This window comes from Coffea eugenioides, chromosome 9 (assembly GCF_003713205.1).
Source record: "Coffea eugenioides isolate CCC68of chromosome 9, Ceug_1.0, whole genome shotgun sequence".
NCBI classification, from domain to species: Eukaryota; Viridiplantae; Streptophyta; class Magnoliopsida; order Gentianales; family Rubiaceae; genus Coffea; species Coffea eugenioides.
This window is the reverse complement of record NC_040043.1, coordinates 12622723-12642207: the sequence shown is the minus strand read 5'-3', so window position 1 is coordinate 12642207 and position 19485 is coordinate 12622723. Positions and strand designations below refer to the sequence as shown.

General features: G+C 34.6%; 1 pseudogene; it reads left to right on the top strand.

The window, feature by feature from the left end:
- The first annotated feature begins 10993 nt into the window (after window positions 1-10993).
- LOC113782217 lies at window positions 10994-17947 on the top strand (annotated as a pseudogene).
- Window positions 17948-19485: the final 1538 nt, after the last annotated feature.

Genomic DNA, 19485 nt, shown 5'->3' with positions numbered 1-19485 from the left:
GCAAATTTTGCTGAGATGGATAAGAAGGTAAGATCCAGTATTATCTTAAATATCTCTGATAAGGTTTTGCGGGAGGTAGCCACTGAGACTTCGGCAAAGGCCATGTGGGACAAACTTAAGGTCTTGTACATGAAGAAGACAGTTGAGAATCGGTTTTATTTAAAGCAAAGTTTGTATATGCTTCGCATGACTGAAGGTACATCTATACTCTCAAATCTTGATAAATTTGATTCCATTATTATGGATTTGGGAAATATAGATTCAAAAATTGATGATGAGGATCAGGCCCTGTTACTTTTGTGTTCCCTTCCCCAATCTTTTAAATATTTTCGCGATACTATGATTTATGGAAAAGAAACAATTTCGTATCGGGAAATTAAATCTGCATTAAAATCTAAGGAGCAGATAGACAGGGATATTACTGGGGAATTTAGTGGAGGTCATGCAGAAGGTCTGGTTGTTAGGGGCAGAACTGAGAGAAGAGAATTTGATAAAAGTAGATCTAAATTTAGATCTAAATCTAGACATAGAAATGTGGAGTGCAATTATTGTCATAAAATGGGGCACATTAAGGCAGATTGTTTCAAATTGAAAAATAAATTGAAACAAAAGGGGAAACCTGGTGAGAAAAATTTTGAAACTTTCGAAGCTGGTGTTGCAGCTGATGAGAATGAAGGAAGTATTTTCTTTGTGACTGATGACAGGACAAGGTCTAAAAATGAATGGATTTTAGATTCGGGGTGCTCTTATCACATGTGTCCCAATAGGGATTTATTTTCCACTTATGAATCTTACAATGGTGGAATTGTTTTGATGGGTAATAATGCCGCTTGTAATGTTGTTGGTAAGGGTACAATTCGAATTAAAATGCATGATGGTATTGTGAGGACGCTCACTAATGTTAGACATGTTCCTGATTTGAAAAAGAATCTCATCTCTTTGGGCACTCTAGAGGCTCTTGGGTGCAAATACTCAGGTGAAAATGGCATTATGAAGGTTTCTAAAGGTGCTCTCGTTGTAATGAAAGCTTGCAGGATTGGTAGTTTATATGTTTTGCAGGGATCTCCTGTTACAGGCTCGGTTGCAGTTTCGTCATCATCATCTTTGTCTGATTCTGACATCACTAAATTGTGGCATATGCGTTTGGGACATATGAGCGAGAAAGGCCTGGGCATACTAAGCAAAAGGGGACTTCTTTGCGGTCAGAGTACTGGGTCACTGGAATTCTGTGAACATTGTATCTTTGGGAAGCAAAAAAGAGTTAGCTTCAGTTCTCAAGCAATCCATAAGACGAAAGGTACTCTTGATTATATTCATTCAGATTTATGGGGTCCATCTCGTGTTCCGTCTAAGGGTGGTGCCAGGTATATGTTGACTTTCATTGATGATTATTCAAGGAAAGTTTGGGTTTATTTTCTTAAACATAAGAATAATGTTTACCTCACTTTCAAGCAATGGAAAGTTTTGATTGAGAAACAAACAGGTAAACAGGTCAAGCGGCTTAGAACAGATAATGGTATGGAATTTTGTGAAAAAGAATTTGATGAATTTTGCAAGAATGAAAGAATTGTTCGGCATCACACTGTCAGGATGACGCCTCAGCAAAATGGTGTGGCCGAACGTATGAACAGAACACTTTTGGAGAGAGCGAGGTGCATGATCTCTAACGCAGGGTTGGCCAAGGATTTTTGGGTTGAAGCAATTTCTATGGCCTGTTATATTGTCAACCGTGCTCCTTCTGCTGCTCTTAATTTCAAAACTCCTGAGGAAGTTTGGTCAGGTACTCCTGCTGATTATTCTGATTTTAAAATTTTTGGGTGTCCAACATACATGCATGTAAATGATGAAAAATTGGAACCTCGTGCTAAAACGTGTATTTTCCTTGGGTATACTTCTGGGGTGAAAGGATACAGATTATGGTGTTCTGATCCTAAATCTCCAAAATTTATAATCAGTAGAGACGTTACTTTTGATGAATTCTCTATGTTATCTTCCAAAAAAGGAGTCTTCTAGTTCTTGTCAAACAGATGATAGTATGCAGAAGCAGGTGGAGCTTGAGATTGGTAGTTCTGGTCCTTCTATTCAACAAGTGCCAGTAGATGCATCTGAATCTACTGATGAAAATAATTCAGAAGAGGAAGAATATTTCATTGCCAGAGATAGACCAAGGAGGGATATTCGACCACCACAAAGATATGCAAATTTGGTTGCATATGCTTTGTCTATCGCAGAAAAAACTGATGTAGCTGATGAGTCTATTACTTATTCAGATGCGATTTCTTGTGATGATTCTACTAAGTGGTTGGTTGCGATGAATGAAGAAATTGAGTCTCTCCATCGAAATGGAACTTGGGTTCTTGTGAAGCCGCCTCCAGGTAAGAAAATTGTTGGATGTAAATGGGTTTTCAAGAAGAAAGAAGGTATTCCAGGAGTTGAAGATGCAAGGTATAAAGCACGTTTGGTTGCAAAGGGCTATAGTCAGGTACAAGGTGTTGATTTTAATGAAGTCTTTTCACCTGTTGTTAAGCATAGCTCTATTCGTGTTTTGCTTGCTTTAGTTGCCATGTATGATTTGGAGTTGGAGCAGCTTGATGTTAAGACAGCTTTCTTACATGGTGAACTTGAAGAAAAAATTTATATGAAACAAGCTCAGGGATTTGAAATTGAAGGAAAGGAAGACCATGTTTGTTTGTTAAAAAAATCCTTATATGGATTGAAACAATCTCCAAGACAGTGGTATAAGAGATTTGACACTTTTATGTTGAGTCATGGTTATTCAAGGAGCATGTATGATAGTTGCGTTTACTTCCGGAAGTTAGATGATGGTTTTTTTATTTATTTGCTGCTTTATGTTGATGACATGCTCATTGCTGCCAAGAATTTGTCAGAAATTCACACTTTGAAGTTGCAGTTAAGTAGTGAATTTGACATGAAACATTTGGGAGCAGCTAAGAAAATTCTTAGCATGGAGATCAAAAGAGACCGAGGAGCTAGAAAATTATTCTTGACTCAAGAAAATTATCTTGAAAAGGTTTTGGAGAAGTTTGGCATGAAAAATGCTAAACCTGTGACTACTCCTCTTGCTAGTCATGTTCGACTATCTGCTGCTCAGTCACCACAGTCAGTTGAAGAGGAAGAGTATATGGCACGGGTTCCTTATTCCAACGCAGTTGGCAGCATTATGTATGCAATGGTTTGTACTCGTCCAGATATTGCACAAGCAGTCAGTGTGGTTAGCAGGTATATGTCGTGTCCCGGAAAAGCACATTGGTAGGCTGTGAAGTGGATTCTCAGATACTTGTGAGGGACTTCAAATTGTAGTTTGGAGTTTGGAAGAAATAATGACACTTTGGTTGGTTTTGTAGACTCTGACTATGTTGGGGATCTTGACAGGAGAAGATCACTTTCAGGTTACGTATTTTGCATTGGCAGTTGTGCAGTTAGTTGAAAAGCTACTTTACAACCCGTTGTAGCTTTATCTACTACGGAGGCAGAATATATGGCCATGTGGTTGAAGAGTCTGTTTGGCGAGCTTAGTTTGTATCAAGGTGTTATTACTATTTACTGTGATAGTCAAAATGCCATTCATTTGACTAAAGACCAGATGTATCATGAGAGGACAAAACACATTGATGTGAAATTTCATTTCATTCGAGATACTATTGCTGAGGGAAAAGTCCTTGTTCAGAAAATCAGTACCAAGGAGAATCCTGCTGACATGTTCACGAAACCTCTTCCAGTTTACAAGTTCAAACAATGCTTGAATTGGGTTGGTATTCGTTGTTGGTGAGCCCATTGGGATTTATGTGGAGAAGGTGGAGCAGTTTTGCTACTGTTGATGTTGGGGACACGCCAATGTGGAGATTTGTTAGTGTGGCGTTGTCTCACATCGGCTTTTGTATAAGGGAACCTTTCCCTTGGTTACCTATAAATATAGTGGGCCTGTGATGGGGTTAAGAGCACTAAGACCAAGAGAGCATTAGTGGGTTATTTGGACCTTTAGGTCATTAAGCCTTTTGTTTAGTTAAATACTTTTGGGCTCTCTTGTGTTTTAGTATTAGGTGTTTTGGGCCTAGAAACACTTTCCTAAGGTATCTTTTGTACTCTCTTCTTCATAGTAAAATATTACTCCTCCTCCGCCCGTGGACGTAGGTCAATTTGACCGAACCACGTAAATTCTTGTGTTCTTGTTTTACTTATTTTTGCTTTGTTATTTATCTTTTGGGGTTGCTACAAATCCTTTTGTCAATTTCCTGGGGCCAGACCTAACAGCCTACACATTACTTTCGTCCAAGTTCCCAAACTGAAAATCAACATGCATAAACTCCAATCTCTAGATATACTTTACCAATAAAAGAGTTAGTCTGATAAAGTATAAGATCAATTTAAGCAGAAATCGAGATATAACACTAAAACATGAGTTCGACATCATACCATCTCACATGCTTTTATAAGAAGAATTTTTTCATTTCGCTGCTCAATTGTCACCAGTGCATCACTAAATTTACACCTAGCTAATTGATGACTTAATGCCTTTTTCTCTTAACGAGTATCCATTAGACACTATTAAACAAAATTTGGAGAATATACTCTTGGCAAAGTGCTGAATCTGGAGCATGAACGTGTCAATTGTAACTAGCTATAAGATGAGTGGGCGGTTGGCTGGCGAGCCGTTAGGAATGTTGAGACAGTATTCTGCATACGAATGGCTTTGAGCCCTTGATTTGTGTGATTGACTGTTCAGTTCTGTTATGCTGGAAATGAATTTTTTTTGGCTAATGGATGGTTGGCTGAAAGTAGCATTTTGAGACATTTCTGTTGGATGCTAAAGTATTTTTTTAGTGGATTTTTTTTTTTTTTTGTCGACACAGGGGTGTCCGGGTCAATTCTTACGGGGTCCGACTAATCCCCTGCGGCCCGGGAGAGGAGGCCCCACTCCACACCGAACACGTTAACAGCGGGACTTGAACTCTGGACAAGCCAGGAAGGTCGCCATACCCTAAAGAGGGGGAGCGGACCGCTCGAGCTACCCCGCGGGGGCAAAGACCAGCCACGTAAAGTAGCAAGTTGTGGGAGGCAGGGGTTGAACCCCTGACCTCCAGCATCCCCAAAGAAGGGGATGACCACTGGACCAAATGGCCAGTGGCTAAAGGGATGGGTACAACACGAGGACTTCCCGGGGATCACCCATCCTAGTACTACTCTCGCCCAAGCATTCTTTTTGTTGGTGGCTCAATTAATTATCCAGTAATTATCTAGTGTAGTTGTTATCCACCCTTCTTCCTGAATAGGAACCTCCCAGGACTCCAAAGGAACTAGCTACCTACTTAGAAGGTTGTGGATTCCCATCTGATTCGCAACCTTCTTCGGGACGTGCAACCATCTGATTCTGTTGGTAGCTGAAACTAGCGGAATAGGCGTATCCATAACCTTGGATTTAGTTCAAATTGCACAACTAACAAACCAAGGCTACCTCTTGCCCTCTCCTTTGCCTCAATCTCAACACTTCACTCCACACTATCACAAGGGGAGTATTTTTTTTTTCTTAACTTTCTTTTCTTTTCTCTTATATTGAGGACAATGTGGTGTTTAATTGCAAGGGAGGGAAGTGATAGTTTTAGGTGATATGCGTGTTTGTCTTGGCATGGAAATGGTTAGGCATGAGAATTTTATATATGTGGACTTGTGGTTAGTTGGTTTTTTGTGAAAATTTTGGGTTGTTGACAGGGAGTTTAGTCCCTTTATAAGAGAAAACTTTGTCAATTTTTTTTAAAAAAAATTCTCCAAAATTCTTCAAAAATATGTCCAAACATGTGAACTAGTTAGATCAAGTGATCAACTGTCCAAATTTTGGTGAAATTGCACATTTACCTTGTAAAATTCTTGATTTTGATGGCTTGGAATACCTTTACTATGATTATGATTCTGCCAAGTGAGAAAAGTATATCTTGTTACGTGGAGGAGATTGTGCTTAAAAAGTGCATGTTTAATGATTTTCTTCATCTTCACTTGAATAAGCGAGTTATGAAATAAGTATAGTTTACGTGTAAGTAGTTGATCCTTTAGTTAATCTCCATGGTTCTTTGCATAGTTTTGTGGTAAGAGAGCATCTTATTCTTGCTTTATTAAAAAAAGAAAAAAAATAGTGAATAAATGTGACTTTCTAACTCCTAGAACTCTTATACTAAGTAATCGTGGATTTTTACTTAAAATTGTTGACTTACACGTCAAAAAGTACTTAAGTTAGCTAATTGTTGAGTAACTAGAAATTTTCATCTAAAAATGTCTATTGTCGCGCCAAAAGGTATTTTCCAAAGGAGTCGTGTGTGTGTGCGCGCACGCATATATATGCCTCTCTACTAGTACCATTTACTATTGAGATAGTGGAACCTTAGAGAATGGCTTTAGGAAGGTTGTATTACGCATAGATTATGCAAGTCCCTTGCTTGCTTAGTCAAGAAGGAGATGAAGAATTGAGTCGAATGTGTTATTTTTGATGGATGATAATCTCTATTCAACTTGATATTATGAGTACTTGTGATAAGTTTTGTTCAGGTGTTTCTCGTTATTGAAAGAGTGAATTTGAATGAGGAAATGTGATTATTTCATTGCTTGAACCCTTGTTTGTGGTATTTGTATTGATTTACTTGAGAACAAACAAAAGTTCAAGTATGGGAGAGTTAATAAGTGTCTGATATATAGTATATTATGTGGCTATTTTAAGGACTTCTAAGTTCTTTTTACTTGAAATCAAGAAGGGAAGCATTTGTAATGATTCAAAATTGATGTTTGAGTATTTTTTATTAATGATAGAACTTTTGTCCCTTTTTACTTATTTAGTTTGATTTTTTTTTGTAGGGAAAAGAGCAAAAGATTTGAAAGAACTTAGTCGCCAAGTCAAGTGAAGAAGTGAGAAAATGGTGGCGAAATAGGGCAAGGTAACTAGCCAGTAACCTTAGAAGTAGAGGTGGCAATATGGATAAATGGTTCATAATTGGTTTTGACTTAATGGATGGTGGATGAAATTCATCCAATCCATTTAGATCCATTTAATGGATCTAAATTGATTAAATAAAAACCAATTATCCATTTATAATCCATTTAAATATTTTGGTTACTTTTTTTTTGTATTCCCATTTCTTGTAATATGAAGATTCTTTTGTACTGATTGACGAGCGTAGGGTATACATATAACATTAAACTCATCCTAATCAAGTTTTACATTTATAAATTTTTAAATACCCCACACGCGATTTATCACAAGTATACGAATCGTGAGCGAGTATAGGGTATTAAGGGTCGATCCCACAAGAAAGATTGCAATTACCGGCACTCCTAAAACTTCTCTATTATTAAGACTATCAATGAATTATAACAAGTAAAACCTACTGAAGTTACGCAAGAAAATAACAAATGAAAACTCCTTAGGTTGTGGTATCCCTAACTACTCATGCAAGTGCTATATTTGGATCATTGAATACTACTATCTAGGCTAGTTATGGTGTAATTTCCTCATGCATATGAAACCTACTTTCATAGTGAATCAATTATACTCATAACTAATCCATACATATTCTCATGGTTATGAAATTAGTTACAAGTTCATTTTTTCAGTGAAATTACATGAAATCAATCACTAAAATCATATAGGTGCACCTATACTCTCGTGAGTGTACTCCCTATGTTTAGCACTTCTTGAACTAGTGTTAAATCTCAATTTTCATTACAGAAACAACACCTTAGATAATCACAATTAATGGTACCAGATTAATCATGATTTTAAAGAGCTAAAGTGCTAAATAACTTGCTCAAATCATAGCAATCAAATAGCCAAATAATAAACACTAACAATCATAGAAAGTTCAACTAAACCCAAGGTATAAACTTTAAAGACACATAATAAACACAAAATCCAGAACTTGTATATTAACTATACTTAAGAATCTGATACAAAAAAAAAAAGAGTTGGAGAAGAGATAACCCATGTCACTTGAGCTTCAACTCCTCCTTCTTCATCTCCATCTTCATCCTAATCTAGCTAACATACAAGAATGGATGAACTATACTAGTCTAAACTAATGCTAACCTAACACTCAGAAGATGAAAGAGATACATTTCTGCACTCTCCAAGTTCTCCCGTATGTCTCTCTATTCTTCTTCAATCTTGCAAGTTTTGGCTATATAAAGATGAAAGAAGTCAAGAAAATGAGGCCTACAGCACCCTTTTACAGCTGCAAAGTAGTTCTCACATGTCTGGCATTGCATGTGACTTGTTGGAGGTGAAAATAAGTTTTTCGCGTAAAGAGCAGCCTTCTCTGACCACAATCCGGCCAGAAATCCGGCCAAGTTCCGGCTGGATTGCTACTGTGATATTTCGGTGCACTTTTGTTCAATTTCCAGCTCTGTTTTGATTTTGTATCAACTTCAACTGAACTTTTGTTGATGATAAAAGCTAATTTAGCTCTTGACCAAAACATAAAACTTGTAGCCCCTTGAGTTAGATTTCCAATGCAACAAGAATCACCTCATTTGGATCTGTGTAGACTGAGAAATGACCAAAATACTCTTAACTGCTCACTGCCCTGTTTCAGCTTCGACCAATAGAAATTAGCTACTGTAATTCGGCTTTTTGACCTGGAAAACCTTCAAACTGGATTCAGATGTCTTCACCAAAGTTGTAGATCTATCTCTTATCTTCAAATTAGTTTAAGAATCATCTTAATCCGATCATTGTAGCTCAAGTTATAGCCAAAATACGAAAATATGTCAAAACTGTCAAAATGCACAAAATCCAAGTAAAAAGTGATAAAAACCTCATTTAATTACTTAAAAACATTTTTCACCAATTGTAGCCAAAATGATTCAATTTCTTCCAGTAATATAACCAAAGTGACTAAAAATAATATAAAATGTCATACAATTATTACGTAAATTAGTCACTTATCAAACTCCCCCACACTTAAATCATTGCTTGTACTCAAGCAATCCACACATAATCAACTACAATGATTCAAGAGGTGAAACAATCTATGCACTTTTGTCAAATTTAATTTTTCAACACTTGGAAAATAATCATTATACAATTGTTCAAATTACACTAAATACTCATTATATCAAGTAAAGGAAAGATAATTATACCCTAATTTTAACAAGTTAAACTTAATCTCTCACCCTAACCTAATTTCACAAATAAGCAAATCACATAGTCAATTTATAGCATTCCTCCTCCTATAATCATCCTTTTTTTATTTTTATTATTTTACAAGTAAGAGGGATTTATTCACACTAATTTTACTTAAATAGTGAAAATGCCTTTTGACGTGAAAATCGACACTTTTAGGTGAAGATTTCCGGTTACTCAACATTTCACTTATTCAAGTTGCTATGCATACTCTTAATTCAAATAACCTTTTTACGCGAAAGTCGACATTTGTAGATGCCAACCCCCGGTTACTCGGTACGAAAATCATTGGAGTAGAACAATTTTTTTTACTTTCTTTTCTTCTTTTTTTTCTCTTTTTTTTCTTTTTATTTATCTCTTTTTTTTATCAGAAAGTAAATAGATTTTTCCTCATAAAAAATTAAATCAAAGGAGGAGTATAGCTTTTATTGACTATATCAATCACTTACTTGCAAAATTAAATAAAGAGAAGAAATCTCATTAAACATGTAAAATTATAAGCATAATTTTCTTCACTTTACCAAATATACTTTTTAAAATGCAAAAAATCCTAATTGCATAATAATCATTTCCAAGTTAAATAAGGACTAAACCTTCCAAAATACACATAAAGTTTCAACAATAGGAAAAAATTTAAAGTTCGAACAAATTAGCCCTTTTCGAATGAAAATGCAAAAAATTGAAGAACTTTTGGGCCATAGTGAAATATTGGAAAAGATTTTAAAAAATTTTTTACAGAGTTTCTCCTTATAAATGGATGAAAACTCTCTGCCAACAAACCCAATTTCAGGCAAATTATCCACATGGCAAATAATTCAAACACAATTCCAACGTTTCTAAGCATTTAAGTCCACAAAATATCATCATATTGCAAGTTCAAATATTTCCTCCCCCACACTTAAGCTTCACATAGTCCTCAATGTGAGAAAAGAAAAATAAATAAATAGTAAAAGAAAATAATACTCATATGAACTTGCGCAGTCCAAATCCATGGCCAAGTGATGAATTTCCAACTTTGTTTGAAAAAGAATAAATAATTCAATTAATGCACCCTGAAAAAGACAAAATCAAAATAAAACAATTTCTTAAGAATAAAAGGTTGCAACCAACAAGAAGAAAACATGCAATTCAAGGAAAAAGGAAAAATAATCAAGCATGTGAAACCGTACAATGTTCAAGGGATAAAAACATGAAATGAGCTAATCTTTGCTAATCAAATATATGCATTAGTATCCAAAGCAAAGGAAAGCTAATTTCACACAATAAATCCACCATCACGAACAAAGTAAGTTCCATTTATACATTTTGTCATCAATGATCAAATCCCCTTAATTACCAAAGTAATCTCAAAATGGAGGCAAACACACCAAACCAAAATATAAATGACCTTCGTGAGAATTCATGAATTTTCTAAAAACCATTGAACTACAAGAATTATAAATGCATTTATGAATTCCGTCAATTAAGGCCATCTTCAATTCACCTCTTCTTTTAGAATTATCTAAGAATTCAAGAAATCATTCAATTAAGCACCTTTCATTCATTAGGTAATCTAAATTACTCACATGAATATCAAAAACTCCCACTCAACTAATTAAAATGCTACATTGGCCACTTAATATGCAACTTTGTCACCAAGCCAAATTAAGCATAAAACTAGCAAGAATTCACCAAATAAATATAATAAATGCAAATCACAAAATTTATTTATCATTAACAATCACCAATAGTATCAATAAGCTCAAATAAATACACCTAACTTCACATATAAAAATTGCCTAAAATAGAAAATATTCAATCATGGCAAAATTCAAAGAACAAAGTTAGGTGAAGAATTGTTACCTCAAATTGGTTTGGTGATGTTAAGTGATGAATATGATGTGAAAACCCCCAAGAACTTACTCCAATTTGACCTCAATTGAGTGATTTCAAGAAAGTAGAACCCTAACTAATGGTAAGCTTGAAACCACTTTAGAGTTGTTTTTGAAAGAATATGAACTATGAAATTCACTCTAGAGGATGGGAAAAAGTGAGTTGATGAAGGTTATTTGAAGATTAAATGGTGAAAAGTGGTGTTTTAGTGAGTGGTGTGTGTTTGAGGTGTTAGTGTGTTAGTTGGGTTGAAGAAGAACGGAGAAAAATTGTGAGGAATCCGTGAAATGGTTTCATCTTATGCTAGTTACTGTTTATAATCCGGCCAGAAATTAGAGGGATTGCTGGAGGTATTCCGGGCAATTTTTTTTTTCTTTTGGCTGTTGCATATCCGGCCAGTTTCTGGCAGGATTTCCGGTCAGATTCTTGGCCGGATTGTTACAGTATTTTTTTTCACTATTCAGCCAGTTTTTGACCGGATTCTGGCCAGTGAGCCCGAAATAATTTTTCTTTCTCCCCTGACTATCCGGCCTTCAATCCGGCCAATATTTGGCCGGATTTATGGCTGGATTTGCTGCAGAAAAAGCTGTTTTCTACTATTTTTCCTCCAAATTTACTTGGCTAATCTTCCGCATTCCACTAGTATCCACTTACTTTCATATTCTTTGAATAAAATCCAAGTTTAACATGATTATGCATGATTATAATTTTAACATGAAACACTTTAAATGTATGAAATGCAGCAATTGAACATGAAAACTTCCTTTTTGCCTCAATATAGATGCTTTTGTCATTGAAATCATTTGCATTAACCCTTACCATTGCCACCTACAAAACACATAAAAACACTGGTTAAACAACTAAAACTTACTAAAAATAAGAAATCGTTGGGTTGCCTTCCAACTAGCGCTTCTTTATAGCCATTAGCTTGACTATATACCTCATTATCAAGGAGGTTTAGTTAATGAATAATCCACCATTTTAGGCCTTGGTGGATCATTAAATGGTGACTTTATAGCAAAAGTCACATGATCTAATAATATAAGAAATGAAAGTGACTTACCTATTCCAAATGTTTCATAGATATTACCTTGAATATGCACCACTTGAAAATTCACCAAAGGAAATGCCATGAGAGTATCTTGGGCAGGAATACCTTTAAAACCTGTACTTTTTATACACTCCTCAAGAGAGGTGAAAAATGAGTCATTAAAGCTCACCTCTTGAGATTCAAGTTAGCTCCAAAGATATTATTATGTGAAATGGACATTTCCTCATTGAAACACAAGTTAGAATCATCATTTTGATCAAAATGCAACCCATTTTCACATACAACATTCCAACCATTAATGCTAGGATCTTTTTGCAAATTATTAGAGGAAATAACTTCACACAATGCATTCAATTGCTCATGTATTCTACCAAAGTGAGAAGCTAATTCATCTATTCTTTCCTCAATCCTATCAAAACGGTCAGAAGTTGCATTTGCTAGCTTTTCTATTGCTGAATCAAATTGTTTAGAAAAATTTTCTACAGCTAGCTCCTAAGATACATTAGAATCATTAACTAATAGTTCACTTTCTAATTCCCAAAGTAGAGGTGCATTAGCTAAATTCTCTATTGCCAACTCCCAAGATGGTTTTGATTCATATTGGACACTTTCAGGTAAGTAATCATAAAAATATGGATAATCACTATATGTACATTGATTATTCCAACCATAAGCAGGAGAATTGCTCCAATTAGCACTATATCGATCAAAACAAGGATTGTAATGCTCTAATTCATCATGATAATCCACATTTTATGCTTACATACATGTATCAGTAGCATGATAACCTCCACACAAGCCACAAATCACATGATAAGAATTAAAAACATTAACATTCCTCCCTTGCTCAATTTCATGCATAATTGTGTCCATTTGAACTTGTAGCATCATAATTCAAATTTAGTCTTTAAGCACCTTAAACCATCTTCAAAAGACATACATTCAGTAAATTCTTGGTTACCTCTGTTGTAGGAGTTTTGCACTTGGTAACCAACCATTCATTGCCAATCTTCCATTTCTCAAGCATTGTCCTCCAAATTGACATACCCTCCTCATTACCTAAAATTGCTTTTTAGACAACTTAAGAATAAAATTAGCAAGAAGAATAGGTGATAAAATATATACACACATAAAACACTAAAATTATAGAAAATAATATTCACACTATAACTAATAAAGTCGCTCTTCACACCAATATTGCCAAATCTTCCCCGGCAATGGCACCAAAAACTTGACGGGCGTAGGGTATACATGTAGCATTAAGTTCATCTTAATCAAGTTTTACATTTATAAACTCCTAAATACCCTACACGCGATTTATCACAAGTATACGAATCGTGAGCGAGTATAGGGTATTAAAGGTCGATCCCACTAGAAAGATTGTAATTACCGACACTACTAAAACTTCTCTATTATTTAGACTATCAATATATTATAAGAAATGAAACCTACTGAAGTTATGCAAAATAACAAATGAAAGCTCCTTAAATTATGGTATCCCTAACTACTCATGCAATTGCCATTTTTGGATCATTGAGTACTACTATCTAGGCTAGTTATGGTATAATTTCCTTAAACATATGAAACCTACTTTCGTAGTGAATCAACTATACTCATAACTAATCCATACCTATTCTCATGGTTATGAAACTAGCTATAAGTTTATTTCTTCAATGAAATTACATGAAATTAATCACAAAATCACATAGGTGCACCTCTACTCTCGTGAGTGTACTCCCTATGTTTAGCACTTCTTGTATCAGTGTTAAATCTCAATTTTCATTGCAAAAACAACACCTTAGATAATCACAATTAATGGTACCAGATTAATCATGATTTAAAGAGCCAAAGTGCTAAATAACTTTCTCAAATCATAGCAATCAAATAACTAAATAATAAACACTAACAATCATAGAAAGTTCAACCAAACCCAAGGCATAAACTTTAAAGAAACATATTAAACACAAAATCCAGAACTTGCATATTAACTAAACTTGGAATCAAGTACATAAGATAAAGAATTGGAAAGGAATGTAACCCTTGTCACATGAGTTCATCTCTTTGCCTTCTTCATCCTCCAATCTTCTCCATCTAGCTAATAAACAAAAAGGATGAAATAACTAGCTAAACTAATCTATACTAAGAAAAATGGAAGAACTACATTTCTGCAGACTCCAAACTTCTCCCGTATGTCTCTCTATTCTCCTCAATCTTGCAAATTTTAGCTATATAAAGATGAAAAAAGTCAAGAAAATGAGGCCTACACCACCCTTTTAGAACTGCAAAGTAGTTCTCACATGTCTGGCATTGCATGTGTCTTGTTGGAGGTGAAAATAAGTTTTCCGCATAAAGAGCAGTCTTCTCTGACCACAATCTGGCCAGAAATCCGGCCACAAATCTGACCAAGTTTCGGCCGGATTGCTACAGTGACATTTTGGTGCATTTTTGTTCAATTTCGGCCAAGTTCCGGCTGGATTGCTACAGTGACATTTTGGTGCACTTTTGTTCAATTTCCAGCTCTGCTCCGATTTTGTGTCAACTTCAACTGAACTTTTCTCAATGATAAAAGCTGATTTAGCTCTTGACCAAAACATAAAACTTGTAGACCTTTGAGCTAGCTTTCCAATGCATCAAGAATCACCTCATTTGGATCTGTGTAGGCTGTGAAATGATCGAAATACCCTTGACTGTTCACTGCCCTGTTTCAGCTTCGACCAATAGAAATTAGCTACTGTAATTCAGCTTTTTGACCTGAAAAACCTTCAAACTGTATTCAGATGTCTTCACCAAAGTTATAGATCTATCTCTTATCTTCAAATTGGTTTAAGAATCATATCAATCTGATCATTGTAGCTCAAGTTATAGCCGAAATATGAAAATGTGTCAAAACTGTCAAAATGCACAAAATCCAAGTAAAAAGTGATAAAAACCTCATTTAATCACTTAAAAGCATTTTTCAGTAATTATAGCCAAAATGATTCATTTTCTTCCAATAATATAATCAAAGTGACTAAAAATAATATAAAATGTCATACAATTATTACGTAAATTAGTCACTTATCACCAATATGTAGTCAAAATAAAATCACAATTAGTAACATATGAACCCCATACCTCTAATTGCTGAGTTTTAAACATTGACTACTAGCTAGACCAATACTTTATCGAATTTCCTAAAGCACTATAGTTTCATTTCCTTTCCCAGGAATTGAGTAGGCATTAATCTGCATCCTGTAATAATTGTCTTTATATACTCTTTTTCTCTCTTTTATGAAGGTTAATCAAGAAAATACAGAAACCAAGTTGCAAAATATTCTGAGCAAAGCAGCAACGGTGACCAAAACAGTTATAATAACTACAGTAAATGCAGCATGGACAGCACCAAATTCAATCTTTGATCTCTTTCTTGAGGGTTTCAGAAGTGGGAATCAAGCACAAGCTCTGTTGAATCATTTAGTTGTTGGAGCCATGGACTAAAAAGCATATTCTCGTTGCTTGGAGTTACATCAGCATTGTATTGCACTAACCACAGAGGGGGTTGATTTTTCTGGTAAGGCAAATTTTATGAGCGAAGATTATCTAAAGATTGTATGGAGAAAGCTTGAGTTTCAACGCACTGTTCTTGAGATGGGATACATCATCATTTTTCACGGTAATATCTTAGATTTACCTTTGTTTTTATTGAATTAAATGAGTTCACCAAGTAGAAATCTTTTGTGAGCTGTGAAATTTGGAAATGATGCAGTAATTAGGCGTAAATAATATCAGATATATTTCTCCATTTGGATTAACCGTTTTTGAAGGTGTTTTTAAAATATTTTACTATAACAGTGTATATGAAAAACTTTTACTATGAATATTTTTTTAAATATTTGATATATTGTATGGATGAAATATTTTTTGAGATGTTTTTATTTGTGTATTACTGTAACATTGTATTTGAGAAACTTGTTTTTGAAAAATAGGTTAATCCAAACGGATCTGCTGGGATATAGAAGAATAATTATCATTGATACTTGTTTGTGTCACACTTTATTAGTTATGGTTTATGGTATACATAGTTTAAAATAAATTATAGTAAATTTGTCCAAGGTTGATGACTTTGCAACATGTTAATTACCTTATTTCCCTTCAATTTGATATTGGTTTGTTGTACAAAATCCTTATTTTGAAAATGGTAAGGGATTAAGATAAACAAATATGGGAGATTTTACATAAGAAACTTTGGGGACAAGCAATTATTTTGGTCAAAATTTTATGGATCAATTTAATACACAGACTAAACATTGGGGGACCAAAATTGCATTTATTAATAAAATATATTAATTAAGATTACAAATAAAATGAAGGTTATGAATGATTTACTTTGAAATGGAGCCTCATTGGATCTACCCAATAATTTTCCGCTCCATGAGTGTCCCCATTTTTAACCAAACTTCGGGGAGGAAATTATCATTAGACAAAACTTAAGGTTGGATGGTTCTTTTCCCTTACACATTAGAATAACCAGTACAACTATAATTTAATTTGTCGTAATTAATATTTTTAGTTATATTAGTAAAGCATCATTTTCCTTTTTTTGTAGTGGAATTTGGAAAACTAAAAGGTAAATGCTAAAGAAATAATATAAAGATGTAAACTTTAGAATCATGAATGAAAATGTTTATGCATGTTTCTCTAATGATTAATAAATGTGAAACCAAAATAGTATTTACATGTCAACTACCAAGTGAGTTGATGCTTTATTAATCTTCAAAGTACAATTAGATGTACATTGCCTGTGTACACCCAAATTTAACTATCAACGGGGCTTCGCGTATGCTTCCAGCAAGGCTTTGTGCAGGTGCAAGTGCAGACAGATTCGCTGGTTCTAGTGGGTATACTACAACGGAGGTTCCAGTGTCCATGGCTCATTCGAAGAGAGGTACACCAAATTTGGCAGCTAGTCGCGGATCGCATTGTTTTAGGGAAGCCAACAAAGTGGCTGACATCTTAGCTAATGTAGGTATCTTGCATCCGCAGGATCATATAAGGGTGTATCACCAACTCTGCTCTCTCCCACAGCTAGCAAGGGGGGAAGTTAGGTTGAATATGCTAGGCTTTCCTTCTATTAGGCTTATCAAAGGATCGTCGTGATGACCGGTCCTGGTCTCTGCTTGTAAGCTTCTGATTGGGTAATAAAACCAAAAAAAAAAAAAACTATCAATGTTTGTATTATACATTCGACTATGATAATGTATGTAATATCAGTGTACATAAGATTAACTTTTAAATATACTATAGCTTTTCAAAAGCCATGCAAAAATTAAATTTGACACATTAATGTCTAAATTTCTTTCTTCTTTCTGTTTCAAACTCAGGATGCTGATATACTGTGGTTTTGAGATCCATTTCGAAGATTTTATTCAGATGCAGATTTCCAAATTGCATGCGATCAATTTGGGTTCAACTCTACTGACTTGAACAACTCACCAAATAGCGGCTTCATCTATGTTAGATCAAATAACATGACAATCCAATTTTATAAGTTTTGGTGCAAATCCAGAGAAGCATATCCATCGATCCATGATCAGGATGTGCTTAATAAGATCAAATTTGATCCTTTTATCAGTAAGATTGGGTTGAAAATCAGATTTCTGGACACAGCTTATTTTGGAGGAATATGTGAGCCAAGTAAGGACCTTAATGCAGTTTGCACAATACATGCAAACTGTTGTACTAAATTAGATGGTAAAATCCATGCCTTGAAAGTGATGATTGATGACGGGAGAAAATACATGGCAAAGCCAGGGAATCATACAAAGCCCCAGCCTTGGACAATGCCAACATCTTGTTGGGGATAAACTCCATTTGGTTGTGCTAAAACATTGATTTGTAATTCCAAAAAAAAATTAATGTATTTTCATATATCCTTTATTTTTATCTCCTTAAATTCCAATTGATAATATTATTGCAAGAAATGAATCACCAATTAATTAACATGGACTGCCCCCAACCAGAAACTCGACTGATAACCACATGCGGTAGTATTCTGTAGGTCATTAGTTTGAACCCTACCGTGGTATTGCCCTTGCATCCTTGGGCAGGGCTCTGCAAGTTAGGAGGTGGATTATTCTGGCAATGTTGGGATACCACCTTCTCTTAAAAAAAAAGTAAATAAAAAATTAATTAACGTGGATTGTTAGTGTCGTATTTGCCAAACAATAAAAAAAAATACACAGTTCTAATTTTGTGACAAAGATTTAAGGATTTACTAATGCTATATGAGCAGCACAACTTTAGAAGAAATTACATAGAAACTACAAATACAGACTACATGAGTGGTACAACTTTACTAATGGGTTAAAAACAAAAAAGCCCCTTGTGGTGTATGTATTATACAAAAAAGTCCTCCGTGATTTTAAAACATACAAAACGACACCTCGTGTTTTAAACTAAATTGTAAATTAATAGAATTCGTTAAATTTAATGGAATTCGGTAAATTTAACGGAATCCGGTAAACTTACAGGAATCCGATAAATTTAACGGCTGAAACCGTCATTTTCGTTAAGTTTAACGAATTCTGTTAGTTTATAATTTAGTACAAAACATAAGGTGTTATTTTGTATATTTTGAAACCACAAGAGGCTTTTCTATATATTAGGTATACCACAGTGGGCTCTTTTGTTTTTAACCCTTTGATTTATGTTCCCTGCTTCCTTCTCTATCTCCTCCTCGTCATCATCATCGTCATCAAACTCTAAAATTTTAGAGTAAGCCAAATGCACAATTATTGCCGAACTCCAAAAACTTAGGATCAAATTTTCCATTATGAACAAAATTGCATAAGTGAAGATATAATCACTAAATATATGCACAGATGAGTTCTTTTTAAATTGCGGGTCTAATTGCATTTATAAGAGACAAAAAAGGATGAGACAAATACTGGTTTGTCTCTTTTCTTTAGCATAACCTCTGCAAGTCTCTTGGAGGAAATTTAGAGTGGAAGACCAAGGATTGACAGAAGAAGGTGAAGCCAAGCGGCTGAGATAGATGAGAAGAAGGTAATAACTATAGTAATTGGTGATAGGATAACTTAAAAGGAGGAATTGGTGATAAGATAGGACTTTTCCTTTGGAATAACCATATACTGCGGAATTGGTGATATGATAGGACTTTAGGTGAAGGGAAGATAGGTGAAAGGTGTATTAGGAATCACAAAAAAGGGAAGAAACAGTATTATATTATATATAGTAATAGATTTTGATGCATTAATGCATTATCAAATTTTTTATTATTCAAAATGAAGGTATAAAACCATATAAGGTATGAATATAGAATGAAAGAGTCTAAAATAACGTTTTAAATTTAAATATTGAGCAAATATTCAAGTGATATAAA